The following is a 17,212-nucleotide window of genomic DNA, read 5'->3' on the forward strand; positions in this document are numbered from 1 at the left end:
TGTCATTATTCAGTCTATTTATAGTAAATTCCTGTTAAATATTGGCTATATCCTGTACAAAAAAATAAGATCTTGTGATATTAAGTTTAAGAAACATATTTTTAACTGTTATTGCTTTATATAAACATTATTTGACATTAATAACAAGCAACTCTCCAATATTTCTACATATTTTTACTATTTAAATACAGGGGTTTACTTTATATAAACATTATTTGACGGTAATAAGCAACTCTTCGATATTTCTACATATTTTTACTATTTAAATACGGGGGTTTACTTTATATAAACATTATTTGACGGTAATAAGCAACTCTCCAATATTTCTACATATTTTTACTATTTAAATATGGGGGTTTACTTTATATAAATATTATTTGACTTTAATTACAAGTAACTTTCCAATATTTCTAAATATTATTACCATTTAAATACGGTAGTTTATTTTATATAAACATTATTTGACAGTAATTTCAAGTAACTCTACAATATTTCTAAATACTATTACCATTTAAATACGGTAGTTTACTTTATATAAACATTATTTGACAGTAATTACATGTAACTCTCCAATATTTCTAAATACCATTACCATTTAAATACAGTAGTTTACTTTATATAAACATTATTTGAAAGTAATAACAAGTAACTCTCCAATATTTCTAAATACAATTACCATTTAAATACGGTAGTTTACTTTATATAAACATTATTTGACAGTAATTACAAGTAACTCTCCAATATTTCTACATATTTGTACCATTTAAATATGGGGATTTACTTTATATAAACATTATCTGACAATGATAACAAGCAACTCTCCAATATTTCTACACACTTTAACCATTTACGTACAGGGGATTACCTTATACAAACATTATTTATAGTAATTACAAGCAACCCTCCAATATTTGTACATATTTGTACCTTTAATGTATGGGGCTTTACCTTAAAAACATTTTTATTATGGTAATTATAAGCAACTTCCCAATATATCTATATATCTACATACGTTTACAATTAATATATGGGGGTTTACCTTATATAACCAACACCTGACAGTAATTATAAACACATCTCCAATAACTTTACATGCTTTTACCATTAATGTACAAGGGTTTACTTTATATAAACAATATATTATAGTGATTAAAGGCAACTATCCAGTAAATCTATATACTTTTATCATCAATGTATGAGGTATACTTTATATAAACATTGCTTTATTCTAATTAAAATCAACTTTCCAATATATCAACATGACATTTACTCAATGTATGGGTTCACTTTATATAAACATTAATAGACAGTAATTACAAGCAATTCTCCATTATATGTAAAAATAAACGTTTATTTTATGTAAACAATATTTGATAGCAATTACAAGCAACTGTCCAATATATGTACATACATTTTCCATTACGGCATGGGGTTTACTTTATATAACCACTGTTTGACAGTAATAATAAGCAACTCTGATTTATAGACACCTTCGTTATAAGTGCATGAGACTGACCTTATATGAAGATAATTTGAAGGTAATAACAAGCAACTCCAATATATCTACAGACTTTTCTTATTAGTGCATGGGATTCATTTAATATAAACATTATTTGACAGCAATTACAAGCAACATTTCAATTTATGTCCACACATTCCATATTAGTATATGGTGTTTTGAATGTACAAAAACTGGAAGGTCTATGTTAAGTGCATTTGCATCAACAACTTTTTCACTAAATACATACATAAATTTTTCTGACATTTTACAGCAATGTCCCATCCATTCAGTGCAGATCCCCATTTGAGATGTATATTTCCCCTCGAAAGAAAAATGTTAAGTCATGTGAGTGATTCCTTTCAGAGTGAACACAGTGAATCTGACTGCAGTAGATGTGAAAGATATGAATAAAAGTGATGTTAATTCAGCCAGCGCACATACCTGTATTTACTTCCTATTTTCGGTCGAAGTCTTTTGGACTTCGACAGAAAGTAAATACAGGTGTGTGCGCAGGCTGAATTAACATCGCTTCAAGGATGTTAAGAGGCTAAAAGCAGGTTTAAAACTTGCCCCATTTAAGTCAACAGGGTGCAAATTTTAAAAAGAGGATAACACGGTGTAGGCAACACTGATTTTGTCGTTGTTCTCTGACAGCACTCCAAATTTACCAAAAAATTAGCTCAATGTTAAAATGATTTTACCCCTGATAACATCACAGTTTGAGTCTTCTCTAGTTTGTGGCTTTGGGAGAGAGTAGCTCATATTCACAACAGAATAAGGATAAATGCCAAAAGGTTTACGGGGATAGATTTCGGTCACAATTCTGCACGCGCAAGATCACATTTTGAGCATGCGAAAGGAAATTTTGCATGCGTGTGAACTGAGTTTTGCGGATAAATATTTGTCTCTCAGATAATAAAATATTTCGAGCTAACAAAAATCAATTTTGCATTTAAAATAAGTATTTGGATGTGCACAGACGTTCTCTTTCTCATGTGCAAAGTTTCACTTTCTTGCTCCTCTCATACCAGCCCTGAGTGCTCTCTAAGTGCAGACAGCTCGCTTGCTCAACACAACCCAGCATTACAGTATGCCATAATTCCAGCCAATCAGAGATGAGGCTGCTAAATTCTGATTGGCTGGCTTGACAATCAATCACAAGACTCCCTGCATCACCGACCGTGGAAGAGGAAAAACAAATGGTTGAAGATGTTTATGTTTAATTTGTTCAAAGGGAACTAACCCTTTAATGGCTTGAACACTTCAATTTAAGTTCAAATGTCTAATCAAATCGTACTATTACTGTACATAATGGCTTGTCCCAGTGTTTCTTACACCTTAATCGGTAGTTCTAATGGTGCGTTCACTCCAGACGTGAATAGAGCGCCTGGCGCGAGTGATTTCAATGTTAAGTCGGGCGAAATTCGCGATTTGAAAAATCTGAACTTTGGCAAAATTCCGCGCCTCGTTAAACAATCAGGAGCTTACTCTAGTAGTGACGTGATTATGACGTAGCAAGCGGAGGGAAAATCCGAAACAACAATGGAGGACAAACTTTTCATCGCTGTATGTGCATACCCGGAGCTGTATGATACTTCTTCATACTTTTACAGAAATAGGAATAAAAAGGATCTTGCTTGTATATATAACATTAGATTAATTGAATAAAGACCAAAGATTAGATTTACCCCAAACGAGTTATATTTTATCTTGAACCACTAAAGAGACATCAGAGCCAGCGGCACATGTCACAAGGTCTAGCCGAGGGGAAACAGCTCTAAGCGAATACATGATCACTGAGCTCCCGCTGATCGTGCGGAGCTCGTCTCCGAAATCGGCGAAACACATTTTTAAATAGTCTTTATAAATAAACCACATATTTGAGTTTAAAACAACTACATTCTCGCCTGAAATACTTTTAAAAGTACATTTCATGACACGATAACAGTAATATTTTGAAAATTATCCAAATAAAAATGGTGGTTGAAAATGCTGCGTGAACTCAACTGGCAGAAGCCCACCCATGACGTGAATTCGCATCTGTTGTGAAATAGCACGATATAGGGCCGTTACATAGTCAACGCGAGCAAGCAATGCGAGTGACTCGCTCCCTTTCATAGTCTAAACAGTGGACGCAAGTGTCACAGGCGATACGCGTATGCAATACACCGCTCACGCTACGGGGTAGTAGAGTCGGGTGATATTAGTAGAGTCGGGTCACGTGATATTCAGATCACAATGACAACTGAAGAGGAGTGCATTCTATTGCTGATTTTACATCGGCGACAATAACGGCAGCGCAGAGATAGGCGGTGGTATGTTATACGTATAAGCTCGCATAATTTTTCCTCTTCACCAGCCATTGTATTCAAACCTTCTTCTTCTGTAAACATAATATACTTGAATTAATGTACAATACTTGCAATGTCGCCCCCACCAACAACGCATAGTATTGTGTGCATCGGCACATCGTGTATTAAAAACTAGGACGACACATTTTGCTACGCACCGACGCATAATGGCAGCCGAAGCGTAGCGATGTGTAGCCTTGGGGACACGTATGCATACAGATGCGTTGACTATGAAACGGCCCTTAAGGCCAATTTATACTTCTTCGTCAAATGTGTATGCCGTAGTGTACGTCGTAGGCTACGCACATAGGCGACGCCGTGGTCAGCATTTATTCTTCTGCGTATGTCTGTTTTGCTCTGCAGTTACACCGCCGAAACGCTAGTTGACGCGAGCGGGTTCCACTGTGTTTACATTCCTCGATCCTCGCGGGCTTCTGCGAACAATGGCGACTGAATTCGCTGCCATCTGGCAGTCTTTGTAATCTCCCGAAGAGGAGTCATACAGTGGTTGTATTTCCTCACTTCTTCAATTAATCGCTCGGTCACTTGGTCCATTTCCATGTTGGCTCTTCACTGAATTTCGGAATTTAAAAATGGCGGGCGGTCCAGAGTGCGGAAGATCATTCCGGAAATGCGTAGGAGGAAACGTGATACTACCAAGCCGACCAATCACAGATCTTGCAGTCTGCGTCATCGCGACGCGTAGTTACATTTTTGAGGAGGTGTGCGTCAGGGTACGGCGAAGGGTACGACATATGGTACACGTCAATGTGTATGTTACGCCGTACCTACTACGCGCACCCGCAAAATTGGCCTTTATTCGCACAAGTCGCTTCTGGTGTGAATGCACAGTAACTCCTTTCTGAACAGCAAGTTATGTAACTAACATTAATGAAATATGAATGTGACCGAGCTGGGGTCTCAAATGTTACACATTTTCAGAAATGAAGATGGACAGACTTTTCCCCTTTTAATGAGATAAGTGTGTAAAAATGGTACATCACTCGCATCAGAATAAAAAAAGCCATCAAAAATTGGCCCACGTAGAAATGCAATGTAATCATGTTAAAATAATAATCAATCTACTTCATATCCTTGGAATTATTTAAACAAAAACATTCACTGCAGAGATGTTCTGTAAAAACAACTATTGTACAAAATATATATATTGTATTTTCTTATATACTATTTAGGATGGATAGTGTGCACATTGGGATGCAGGCTTGTTCCCCTCAATTTGATCTGACATCTGAAAAATACAGCAGTGATGTGGATATTAAAGAGCCAGTAAGATGAAAATGCTAAGCTTCCTATCACTGTTTATAAGACCTGTACAACAGGTTTAAATCCATCCAAGGTTAAAAAACATTGTCATTTTGTCAAAATATCATTTTGAAATTACCTCAATTCTCAGAGATCCCCAAACGGTTCGCGCGAAGCTGTTCAAAAGATTCAGTTTCCTTAAACCCCACCTTTCGGTAGCATACTGTGTTCTGATTGGTCAACTAACATAGTCAATTTTGATTGGTTGTTCCGCACACAACTTCACGGTAAACAATGCATCTTTTTGGGGTGAATTATGTCTTATTCCTCTCATCGCGAAGCAAACGGTAAAATAAAAAACTTGAACAGTCTCGCTGCTTTTTCTTCTGTGTGGGCATATTCAAGCCGCACGCTTCAGTTTGTATCTGAATAGCGCATTCAGAGATCGGGGGCGTGGTCACATTAGATATAATGAAGGGAGACGTGAAAGATTGGACATCACGTTGTTTTCATATGGATTACTTTATCTCAGAATATCTGTTTTCGGCAGCACTTGTTTAGTTTTAAAGTGGACATGTCAAGCTTTCTATAGATCTCTCTCTCATGTCTCTTCGTTTAGTATTCACGGAGTTACACTTCATTTTAATGATGTGTTTGTAAATGAAGATCAGCGCCGACTTTTTCGGGGTTATCAGTGGAAAATGATTCATAACGCGTTTCCGCGTTTTTAACATATAGGGTTTTTACATATAACTGTTAGTGCTAGCGAGACATACTGATAAGACGCTTCGGAGAAAACAAACACATAACTTCATAATCATACTTCGCGTTGTGATTCGGAGATGCTTGTTGGTCTAAATAAAGTTGGTAATGAACCCTCTTTTAAGGGCAAACGCTTTGTGGGAAGTCGTGGCATAATGGTTAGAGGGTTGGACTCCCAATCGAAGGGTTGTGAGTTCTAGTCTCGGGCTGGACGGAATTGTGGGTGGGGGGAGTGCATGTACAGTTCTCTCTCCACCTTCAATACCACGACTTAGGTGCCCTTGAGCAAGGCATCGAACCCCCAACTGCTCCCCGGGCGCCGCAGCATAAATGGCTGCCCACTGCTCCGGGTGTGTGCTCACAGTGTGTGTGTGTGTGTGTGTGTTCACTGCTCTGTGTGTGTGCATTTTGGATGGGTTAAATGCAGAGCACAAATTCTGAGTATGGGTCACCATACTTGGCTGAATGTCACTTCACTTCATACATTTTACAATTTTAATATGTAAGTTAACATTAACATTGTCGAGTCAGCAGGGCTAACGTTAAAACTCGCCGTTTGTAACGTTACGTTATGTATTAACCTTATAAAAGTCTGTCTAGCTTTAGCAAATGTAACATTATGCCGGTCCTAATAAAGTTAAAACGTTATTAACATTAGCCCTGAATGTGAAACATGCATCAGCCATCATAACGTTAACGTTAAATACCTGTGGTTGACTAACATTAATTTAATAACATTAGCTGTTAACTTGACGTTACATATTTTGCCTCTTGCAAACACCTAACAGTTAAGTTAACGTTAAATAAAAGGCTGTTGCAGGTTGGGACCTTGTTTTATACAGTCTATGATTTAACTTAGTTAACGTAATGTTAAGTTAGGACCTGACAAAGACTTGTCTCAGTTGCAGCTCGTTTTTAACTTAACGTAAGCAGTAGCACATTCAGTCAGTTAAAATTAACTTTCGCCCGGAGAGAGTGCGTGTACTTAAAACATGTCTCCTCTCGCTCAAACTTTATCCTGTGCACTCACAACTCTCTATGCTCATATGCTAGATATTAATTATTTTCGCACCTTTCCATATCTAACCTTTTCCGTTCACATCTTCGCATCTTTTACCGCATGCAGTGTGAACGTTCTGATCAATTAACATGGGCTCGGAAAAAATACGCATCACAGACAGAGTGTGTGAACCTGGCGTTAGGCTTATGCCCAGTCTGTTCTGTTCTCACATATAGATGTGAGCTCACATAAATATGAGCTTTCAAAGGAAACGTGATACTACCAAGCCGACCAATCACAGATCTTGCAGTCTGCGTCATCGCGACGCGTAGTTACATTTTTGAGGAGGTGTGCGTCAGGGTACGGCGAAGGGTACGACATATGGTACACGTCAATGTGTATGTTACGCCGTACCTACTACGCGCACCCGCAAAATTGGCCTTTATTCGCACAAGTCGCTTCTGGTGTGAATGCACAGTAACTCCTTTCTGAACAGCAAGTTATGTAACTAACATTAATGAAATATGAATGTGACCGAGCTGGGGTCTCAAATGTTACACATTTTCAGAAATGAAGATGGACAGACTTTTAATGAGATAAGTGTGTAAAAATGGTACATCACTCGCATCAGAATAAAAAAAGCCATCAAAAATTGGCCTACGTAGAAATGCAATGTAATCATGTTAAAATAATAATCAATCTACTTCATATCCTTGGAATTATTTAAACAAAAACATCTTCACTCTCTCTCTTCTCTTGAAAATCCCACCTTGAACTCACCGAGATTAGAAAAGCAGTCATCAGTGAAATGCCATTGGTTCTTCTGATCTTCATTCTTTGGCAGTGAAAATAAAACAAATTTGCCTTTACAATTAAAAACACACTGTCTCCTCGACATGATGCTATCACACCAAACACTAACCAGAGCGTCTGTGTGGGTGGGGGGGGTAGGTCAGAGTTTTGTTTCTCCCAACACGGTAGGCGGAGATTATTATGCAAAGTGTTCCTAGTGACGTACATAGAGATGGGCAAAAGATTTGAAATCTATAACGACTCGTTTCAGTGATTCAGAGTCGACTCCTTACTTTAGAAGCCAATAACTTTATAAATCGTGTCCTTTTTGGTTTAATTACTTTGCACATTGTTTACACTGATGGACAGCTACATCATACACTGTAATACAGGTAATTTTTGATTTCCCATCTGTGTGGCTCTTTAATCATTTTAAAATATGAGCTTTATGTGGGTCTTTTCCAGGAGTATGACGTGTTGATGAAGTATTAGACATGTTTTTGATATTTGTTTTAGTTAAATTAAATGTTATATTAATTAAAGGTGCTCTAAGTGATGTCACACGTTTTTTAGGCCAAAAAATTTTTTGTCACATCCAGCAAACATCTCCTCACTATCCGCTAGCTGCCTGTCCCCCGAACACACTGTAAAAAAACGCGGTCTCTCTAGACACCACAGGCTCCACAAACAACAAGAAAAACAAACTGGGCTCACCCACACCACGAAACATAACAAACTGTTCCAGCCAATAAGCGACAAGAAAGATTTGGGGGTGGGGTTTGGGGGATTAGTGCGCGGATGAGGAGGAGGGAGGGTCTAGCTAGCCTCCGTTTTGTTTGACAACAATTCGAACGTCAACAAGAAGTTACGACTCCCGGCATCGCTTAGAGCACCTTTAAGTATCTGTCTTTATATTCTGAGTAATGCTGAAAGGTTTTAACTTAAATCAAGAGACAGCTGTATGTGCAGGTCGCAGGTGTGTGTGTCGCATTGAACATTACGTCGCGGCAGTTGTGTGTGGCCTTGCTATGACAACCATCTGCATTGAGGGGTACTATCTCTGGGTATGATCTGCAATGGAAAATGGAGCATGGCCAAAGCTGGTACTGGTAATGGAAAAACGCCATAAAAGTCACCCAGTAAATCATTGTTTAAAGTACTGTTCATGCTCAACATCTAGAAAATGCACATAGGCTTAAAACACGGTCAAGTCCTTCAGTCAAAAACAATAGAAGCTAAGTTCTTTCCAGTAACAAACAAACAAGTTCATATATAATCAGTATTAATATACAGATGTGAATGTTCATTTGGCAGATTGATATTCACCCACGTCCTTTCAGAATTCCAATGATGGCTATGATCCTCTGTAGTGGCTCTCACCAGGCCTTGACCTGAAAAATAGATCAGATGTATCATGCTTGTAAAAATTCCTACACATCAGCGGTGGCCACATTGTATTATTTTCAATTTACACACAATGGCAACTTTGCCTCCTACCCTCACAGCATCGCCAAAGCAGAGCCATTAGGTTGCCGCTTAACAATAATTGCAGTTTGGAGCTTGAATGAAAATTGAGCATGAACAAACTTTGCCTCTATTAATGCTTCTAATGCAGGAACATTAAGGGGTTAAAATGTATTAAAAGGGTTCAAGGTGCTCTGTAAATGTGATCAACAAAATCTTAAAACCACTTGTAAAAAGGACTGCTATCAAGTGTGATTATGGCACAAATTTTGGCAAAAGACTGAGTTTAATTATTCTGACTCGCAGTACAATTTTTGAATTTAGAGATGGGTCATGATTTTCGAATTTTCATTCATTGTCAAATGGAATAGTTTGTTATTTTCGCAGAGTTTATAAAGTAGGGCTGTGCAATTAATCAAAATCGTAATAAAATCACGATTTGAGCGTGCGCAATTTCTAAATCGCTTTATAGCACGATTTTCTGCGGTCCCGACCTCCTGCAGTATGCTATCCGATCCATTCAGAATGCAGCACACCTAAGTGGAGTGTGAGAACAGAACAGACTGGGCATAAGCCTAACGCCAGGTTCACACACTCTGTCTGTGATGCGTATTTTTTCCGAGCCCATGTTAATTGATCAGAACGTTCACACTGCATGCGGTAAAAGATGCGAAGATGTGAACGGAAAAGGTTAGATATGGAAAGGTGCGAAAATAATTAATATCTAGCATATGAGCATAGAGAGTTGTGAGTGCACAGGATAAAGTTTGAGCGAGAGGAGACATGTTTTAAGTACACGCACTCTCTCCGGGCGAAAGTTAATTTTAACTGACTGAATGTGCTACTGCTTACGTTAAGTTAAAAACGAGCTGCAACTGAGACAAGTCTTTGTCAGGTCCTAACTTAACATTACGTTAACTAAGTTAAATCATAGACTGTATAAAACAAGGTCCCAACCTGCAACAGCCTTTTATTTAACGTTAACTTAACTGTTAGGTGTTTGCAAGAGGCAAAATATGTAACGTCAAGTTAACAGCTAATGTTATTAAATTAATGTTAGTCAACCACAGGTATTTAACGTTAACGTTATGATGGCTGATGCATGTTTCACATTCAGGGCTAATGTTAATAACGTTTTAACTTTATTAGGACCGGCATAATGTTACATTTGCTAAAGCTAGACAGACTTTTATAAGGTTAATACATAACGTAACGTTACAAACGGCGAGTTTTAACGTTAGCCCTGCTGACTCGACAATGTTAATGTTAACTTACATATTAAAATTGTAAAATGTATAAAAAAAGCTGCCGCACTTAAAGCTGCGGTAGGGAACTTTTGACGCTCTAGCGGTTAATAAACAGAACTGCTTGCGTCTTGCAGAAGAACATTGTAGCCGGAGCTACTTCTCTCTGTCTATGAAGAACCACACAGGTACTGGGTTACTCCTCTGCGATACCCGCGAAGCAATCTAAAATAGTCCGAATATAAACACTTATTGTAGGTGCATCCTAGTGATTCAGGACAAGCTAAAAACACGGTTTGGAAAATGGATTCATGGTGTACTCGCTTATTATATACATTTTTCTACATTTTGAACACAAACAAAGTTACGGACCGGACCTCTGATTGGTTGTTTCTTACTGGGAGCGGATGGCTTTCTACAAATGGCAATAGGACCACTGGGAGGAGCCAGAGGAGCTTGATTTTTTTCACAGATTATCTGTCTCATATTCTACTGTCAGGACATAATGATAGGTTTAACAAATATGTAAAAAATATATTTGTACAAAAGTTACCTACTGCAGCTTTAACAAGCACATTTGACATTGTGAGGAAACATATACTGTAAATATATATATATTATTTATATGAAATTGATTTAAATTGTAAAAACTTTGCCATTATAACATTCACACAACATGAACTGAGTAATGTCATCTTTGAGACTGTTAGTTATTACATGATTAAAAATGTAAACATACACTTACAGCATGGCAATCCCATCAGAAATGTGTATCATAGCAAGGGAAGCACACAAAAAAAGCCAATAGGTACCAAAATCAAATAACCCTAACCCCATCAAATAATTTTACCTGCAGCCGCATTTATCCTGTTATCTGAGGGTCTTTCCCTTAATCGTGTCCAGTGATTAAAGAAAGAACTGATGAAGGTGACATGAATCTCCCGTTTCAGTGCGCCACTTCAGCAGAAGAAAGACAAAAGGACAGAAAGTTACTCAGACTTTCTATCAGTAACAGTATGAAAATCATACTTTATACTATCCTAGAGTAGGTTTTCGAACAGTACGTGGGTAAAATTGACTTACGTTGGTGAATCATGGGTCTTTCTTTTGGGTGTTCTCCCCGATAAAAATCTTATTCCAATGCTTGATCTAAAAAAAAAAAGAAGAGTAAACGAATATCTTTTCAATATCGTTATCAGTGTTTGAAGATGTTATGTAAACATACTTCTAAAGAATAAATGACGGTTTTATCACTTTACTAATTCCCACGCTTTTTTACCTCTCATGCGTTTGAGTTTTAAACTAACGTTAGCTGACAACATAAACACATAACGTTAACTTACCAACAACAAAACACAGCAATGTCAGATGGTACTAACACATGAAATACATGCTAATAGTGAAGCAGTACAAAAACACACACAGAGATAACTTATTTATCTTATGAGGCTGCAGTAACGTTAAGATGACAGTTAAGTTACCCGTGTCCCTAAACGTTAACGTTAGACTGTCAAGGACTGAAAAATGTTTTCTTACCTGATATCGCCAGTATTTACAGACCACGTACAACCCCTTCCACTGTTCACATTCCAGCTTTTGTTCTTCATTGACATATCAACTAAAATTCGCTCAAAATGTAAGAATTCAACAGGCAGATATAAAATAATCCAGGTCTGACCGAGTAATCAACGCAAAGCAGCTGCTCCAACCGAGAGTAATGGACATATTTTCAAATTTAAAATAGGCGCGCAGAGCCGCGCACATTCTCATTGGACGGTTTCCACGGTCAAATGACATGACAGTGTATGAATAAAAATGTAATAATGCAATGTAAACTGTTAGGCAAGCAGACAAAATTGTAAATTCACACAAAATCACATAAGGCAAAAGGTTTCTGCTGCACTGCTCTCTTGAGGGTGAAACTATTATTGTTAATAATGATAATAATTATATTTTAACATATACATTGAAGAGCTGTTATGATCCAAAACTCATTAAATGCTAATTAATTATCATAATAATACGTTAAAAGGCAGAAACACTTCTAAAGCAACGTTGATTTTTTTTACAAGATCTGTATGTTGAAACAATGTAATGTTTTCATTCAACGTTGATTTAGAAGTGTTTTTGTTAACCTTTTTCAACCATGTAGCATTTAAGGTTATTTCAACGTTGAAACAACAACTGACATTATTTCAATCATATTTCAACGTTGAAGATATATTGATATTTGATATATTAAATTACCTTTAGTGATATCTAAAGCACAGAGACTAGAAAAACAATTACGATGTTTGTTTACACGGTTGTGTAATGTTTCAATCTTTTTAATGTCTACAATTCCTTCACCCCTAGCTCAAGTTTATGCTACAAGAGCCTTAGTTGAACTGTTGAGCCCCAGAATAAATTCCTAGTCTTTCACACTGTCAGACACAGACGAGGACACAGAGGATTCAGTGATAAGGTAGTTTAATGTGAATCAGAGGTTTCAGACACAGGTGAATCTTGACTCGTGGAATGAACGGTGACAACACAACTTCCCTTATGGTGAACGGTGATCCAGATGGTGCTCAGATGAAGACGATGGGGACAGGAAGACTGACGAGGATGAAGAGGGTTCAAGAGTTCAGGTAGGTTTAATAATGGCGTTCAGGCAAGTGAGGAGATCGGTGCAAGACCAGACGATGAGTGATGGTGACTGATGGCTTTGTATGTGGTTCTGGTGATGATGCACAGGAGTTCAGAATTCGGGTGATTGGGGACGAGTGGGTGTGGCGTAAGTGTCCGATTCCGGGAGTGTAGAAGGTGTGGCTGTGACAGTACCCCCTCCTCCACGGGCGGCTCCTGACGGCTGGGATCTTGTGCGACGACGGGGTCTACCTCGGCCACGGGGAGCGGGGCGGTCTGGATGGTCTTGATGAAAGTCAGTGAGAAGGCTGGGGTCCAGGATGTCGTTACGATTAACCCAGCAACGCTCCTCCGGGCCGTAGTTTTCCCAGTCCACAAGGTACTCCAGTTTAGGACCCCGTCGTCGAGAGTCGAGGATAGCTCTCACCTGGAAGATGTCGTTGTCGTCTTCGATGGCCGGAGGAGGAGGTACGGCATCATCACCAGGTTCTGTGGATGGAGGAGACAAAGGTTCAGTGAAGGGTTTGAGGAGTGAGACATGGAATGAGGGTGAGATACGGTACTGTGCAGGGAGTTGGAGTCTATAGGTCACTTCGTTCAGTTGCCGTTCAATAGTGAATGGTCCGATGTATCGGGGACTCAGCTTACGGCAGGGCAGTCGGAGGTGGATGTCCCTCGTCGAGAGCCAGACTTGTTGTCCAGGTTGGTATTGCTCCTTATGCCTCCGCACTGCCCGCTGGAGATGCACGTGAGCCGAGTCCCAGACCCTCTCGCTCTGTCGGAACCAGTGATCTACCGCTGGGACCTGTGAGGGCTCACCTGACCATGGGAAGAGCGGAGGTTGGTATCCAAGGACACATTGGAAGGGGGTGAGCCCGGTGGTAGTTTGCTGGAGGGAGTTCTGAGCGTATTCGGCCCAGGGTAGGTACTGGCTCCAACAGTCCTGGTTACGGTGGCAGTAAATCCTCAGGAACCTCCCCAGCTCCTGAATCTTACGCTCCGTCTGGCCGTTGGTCTGAGGATGGTATCCCGAGGAGAGACTGACGGACACCCCTAGAAGACGGAAGAAAGCTGACCAGACTCTAGAGATGAATTGGGGGCCTCTGTCGGAGACGATATCTTCTGGGATGCCAAAGTGACGGAAGACGTTGTGGAATAGTGCCTCTGCCGCTTCGAACACAGTGGGGAGTCCTTTGAGAGGGATGAGTTTACATGATTTTGAAAACCTGTCGACCACTACCAGTACACAGGTGTAGCCTTGAGAGAGAGGGAGGTCAGTCATGAAATCAATGCCGATATGGGTCCATGGGCGTTCAGGAATGGGCAGAGGCACCAGTTTACCTTCCGGGAGTCTTCTAGGGGTGTCTGCTATGGCGCAGACGGAGCATCCTTTGAGGTAGCGGACCGTATCCAGAGCCATCGATGGCCACCAGTAACGCTGTTGTAGGAGCGAGAGGGTCCGCCTCCTGCCTGGGTGTCCAAAGCCCGGAGAGGTGTGAGCTAAGTCCAGGAGGGTAATCCGATGTTGAGGGGGGACGAAGAGTTTCCCTTCTGGACTTCCCGGCGGAGCAGGGTGTTTAAGGTTTTCCTGTGCAATCAGATGATCAATACTCCACTGGATAGGACTAACTATCATGGCTGGAGGGAGGATTGGTTCTGGAGATTCGGGTTCGGGATCTGCTTGATGAAGACGGGAGAGGGCGTCGGCTCTATTGTTCTGGGAGCCAGGGCAATAGGTGACCTTGAAGTTGAATCTCGTGAAGAACAAGGCCCATCTAGCTTGGCGATGATTCAGTCTTTTGGCTTCACGGAGGTATTCCAGGTTCCGGTGGTCGGTTACCACCTCGAAAGGGAACTGGGCTCCCTCCAGCCAGTGACGCCATTCTTCCAGAGCCAGCTTAATGGCCAGTAGTTCACGGTTACCGATGTCATAATTCTGCTCCGCCGGGGATAGCTTCTTCGAGAAGAAGGCACATGGATGGAGTCGTGGTGGATTCCCCTGCTGCTGGGAGAGCACTGCTCCGACCCCGGTGGATGAGGCGTCCACTTCCACGATGAACTGGTGGCTGGGATCAGGGTGGATGAGGATTGGAGCGGTCTTGAAGGCTTGTTTGAGCCGGTGGAAAGCTTCAGTGGCCTCGGGGTTCCAGGACAGAGACTTGGGCCGGTTTCAGAGGAGAGAAGTTAGAGGGGAGCTGAGTAAACTGTAGTCCTTGATGAATCTTCGATAAAAGTTGGCAAAGCCCAGGAAGCATTGAAGTTCTTTTATGGAGCCGGGTTGGGGCCAGTGTGTGATGGCGTCCACCTTCCCCTGGTCCATCTTCACGCCACATGGGTCGATGATGTAACCTAGGAACTGGACTGAGGGCGTATGGAACTCACATTTTTCGGATTTGAGGTAAAGGTGGTGTAAAGGTAAAGGTTGACGGTTTGTGAATTGAGGTGGCGATAATCGATGCACGGCCTCAAGCCTCCGTCCTTCTTGGCCACGAAGAAGAAGCTGGAAGCGGCAGGGGAAGTAGATGGTCGGATGAACTCCTGAGCGAGGGCTTCCTGTATATACTCCTCCATGGCCTTCTGCTCCGGGATGGACAGGGGATAGATTCGTCCTTTAGGAAGGGTTGCTCCAGGCAGGAGGTCAATGGCGCAGTCCCATGGCCTATGAGGTGGTAGCTTCGTTGCCAACCGCTTACTGAACACATCCTGGAACGCCCGATATTCAGGAGGGATGATATGATCCATCTTCGTGTCGGGGCTCTCCACTGATGTGGACTGGACCGGTAGGGAAGTCTTCCTTAAGGGAGGACTGACCTTGGGGATTTTAGCTGGAGGAGTGATGCAGGTATGATGGCAGGACATTCCCCATTTCAGGATCTCGCCAGTGGGCCAATGGATGTGAGGTTGGTGGAGGTTAAGCCAGGGGCGTCCCAGGATGATGTCTGCGGTGGATTCCTCCAGCACCATGAACGTGATGTCTTCTTCATGCAGGAGTCCCACGCGGAGGATGATTGTGGGGGAGAAATAGTGGACACGACCCTTGCCCAGCGGCTTTCCCTGTATGGTGGTTACTTTGAGTTCGACAGGGCTTCGGTGATGTTTGGCGTTGAGACGAGTTAAGGTTTGCCGGTTGATGAAGTTCCCCGCCGAACCGGAGTCGATGAGGGCTTGTACTGAAACAGAAGAGCAAAGGTGTCTTAGAGTAACCCAGGTCTTAGTTAGATGAGCAGTTTGAGGAGGTATATGGATGGTACTCACCGCTGGGCGTGGAGGTCGAACTGGACAGGATGGTAAGAGGTGTCCATCTCTCCCACAATAGAGACATAGCCCTGCATTGATCCTCCGCTGACGTTCCGATGCGGACAGATGGTGAGAGTCCACTTGCATGGGTTCAGGTGCTGGAGGAGCTACAGATGGTATAGCGGGCGGAGGAAGTACAGTGGGAGTGAGCGGATGACAGGCAGTGAGTCTCTGGGCAACTCGAATGGATTTCTGAATGAGATTCTCTAGTCCTAGTGAGTCTTCGTACACAACTATCAAACTTTGTATCTTGTCATTCAATCCGTGGCGATATGCTGTAATTAAGGCAGTTTCATTCCAGCCGCTTATGTAAGCGAGAGTACGGAAGCGTATGGCATAATCACTCACGGATTCATCTCTCTGTTGGTGAATGGTAAATAATTGGTCATGGACAGACAATGCAGAAGTTTGATGGCCAAAGACGGATTTTAACTGGGAACAGAAGTTAGTGACGGATCCTAGGGCAGGGGAGTTCGAGTCCCAGAGAGATTCAGCCCATTGGAGGGCCTTACCTGAGAGTAGGTTGATGATGAAGGCTACTCGACTGCGTTCGGAGGTGAATAAATGAGAGTTGGATTCCATATAGAGGGAACATTGTAGCAGGAACCCGCTGCAATCCTCCGCCGTGCCGCTGTATGTCTCTGGTTTGGCCATGGGACTCGCAGGGGCAACTGAAGAAGTGACCGGAGTTGTAGCGGTGTTGACAGCCGGTGAAGAAGGGGGAGTTTGTTGCATCAGTGAGGACCGTACAGCGTGAACCAGTTGCGTGAAGGGATCCGCGGTGCGGTCCTCGCCCGTGTCCGAAGAGCTCTGCATGCGGTCTGTTCTTCTGTCAGACACAGACGAGGACACAGAGGATTCAGTGATAAGGTAGTTTAATGTGAATCAGAGGTTTCAGACACAGGTGAAT

At 41.5% G+C, this 17,212-nt stretch overlaps 1 protein-coding gene across 1 annotated transcript in view; it reads right to left on the reverse strand.

Moving 5' to 3' along the window:
- Nucleotides 1-17,212, reverse strand: part of LOC127959408 (voltage-dependent T-type calcium channel subunit alpha-1I-like) — a 110,615-nt gene that overhangs the window by 82,565 nt on the left and 10,838 nt on the right. The window lies entirely within an intron of this gene.

Source organism: Carassius gibelio, chromosome B6, assembly GCF_023724105.1.
Source record: "Carassius gibelio isolate Cgi1373 ecotype wild population from Czech Republic chromosome B6, carGib1.2-hapl.c, whole genome shotgun sequence".
Classification (NCBI taxonomy): Eukaryota; Metazoa; Chordata; class Actinopteri; order Cypriniformes; family Cyprinidae; genus Carassius; species Carassius gibelio.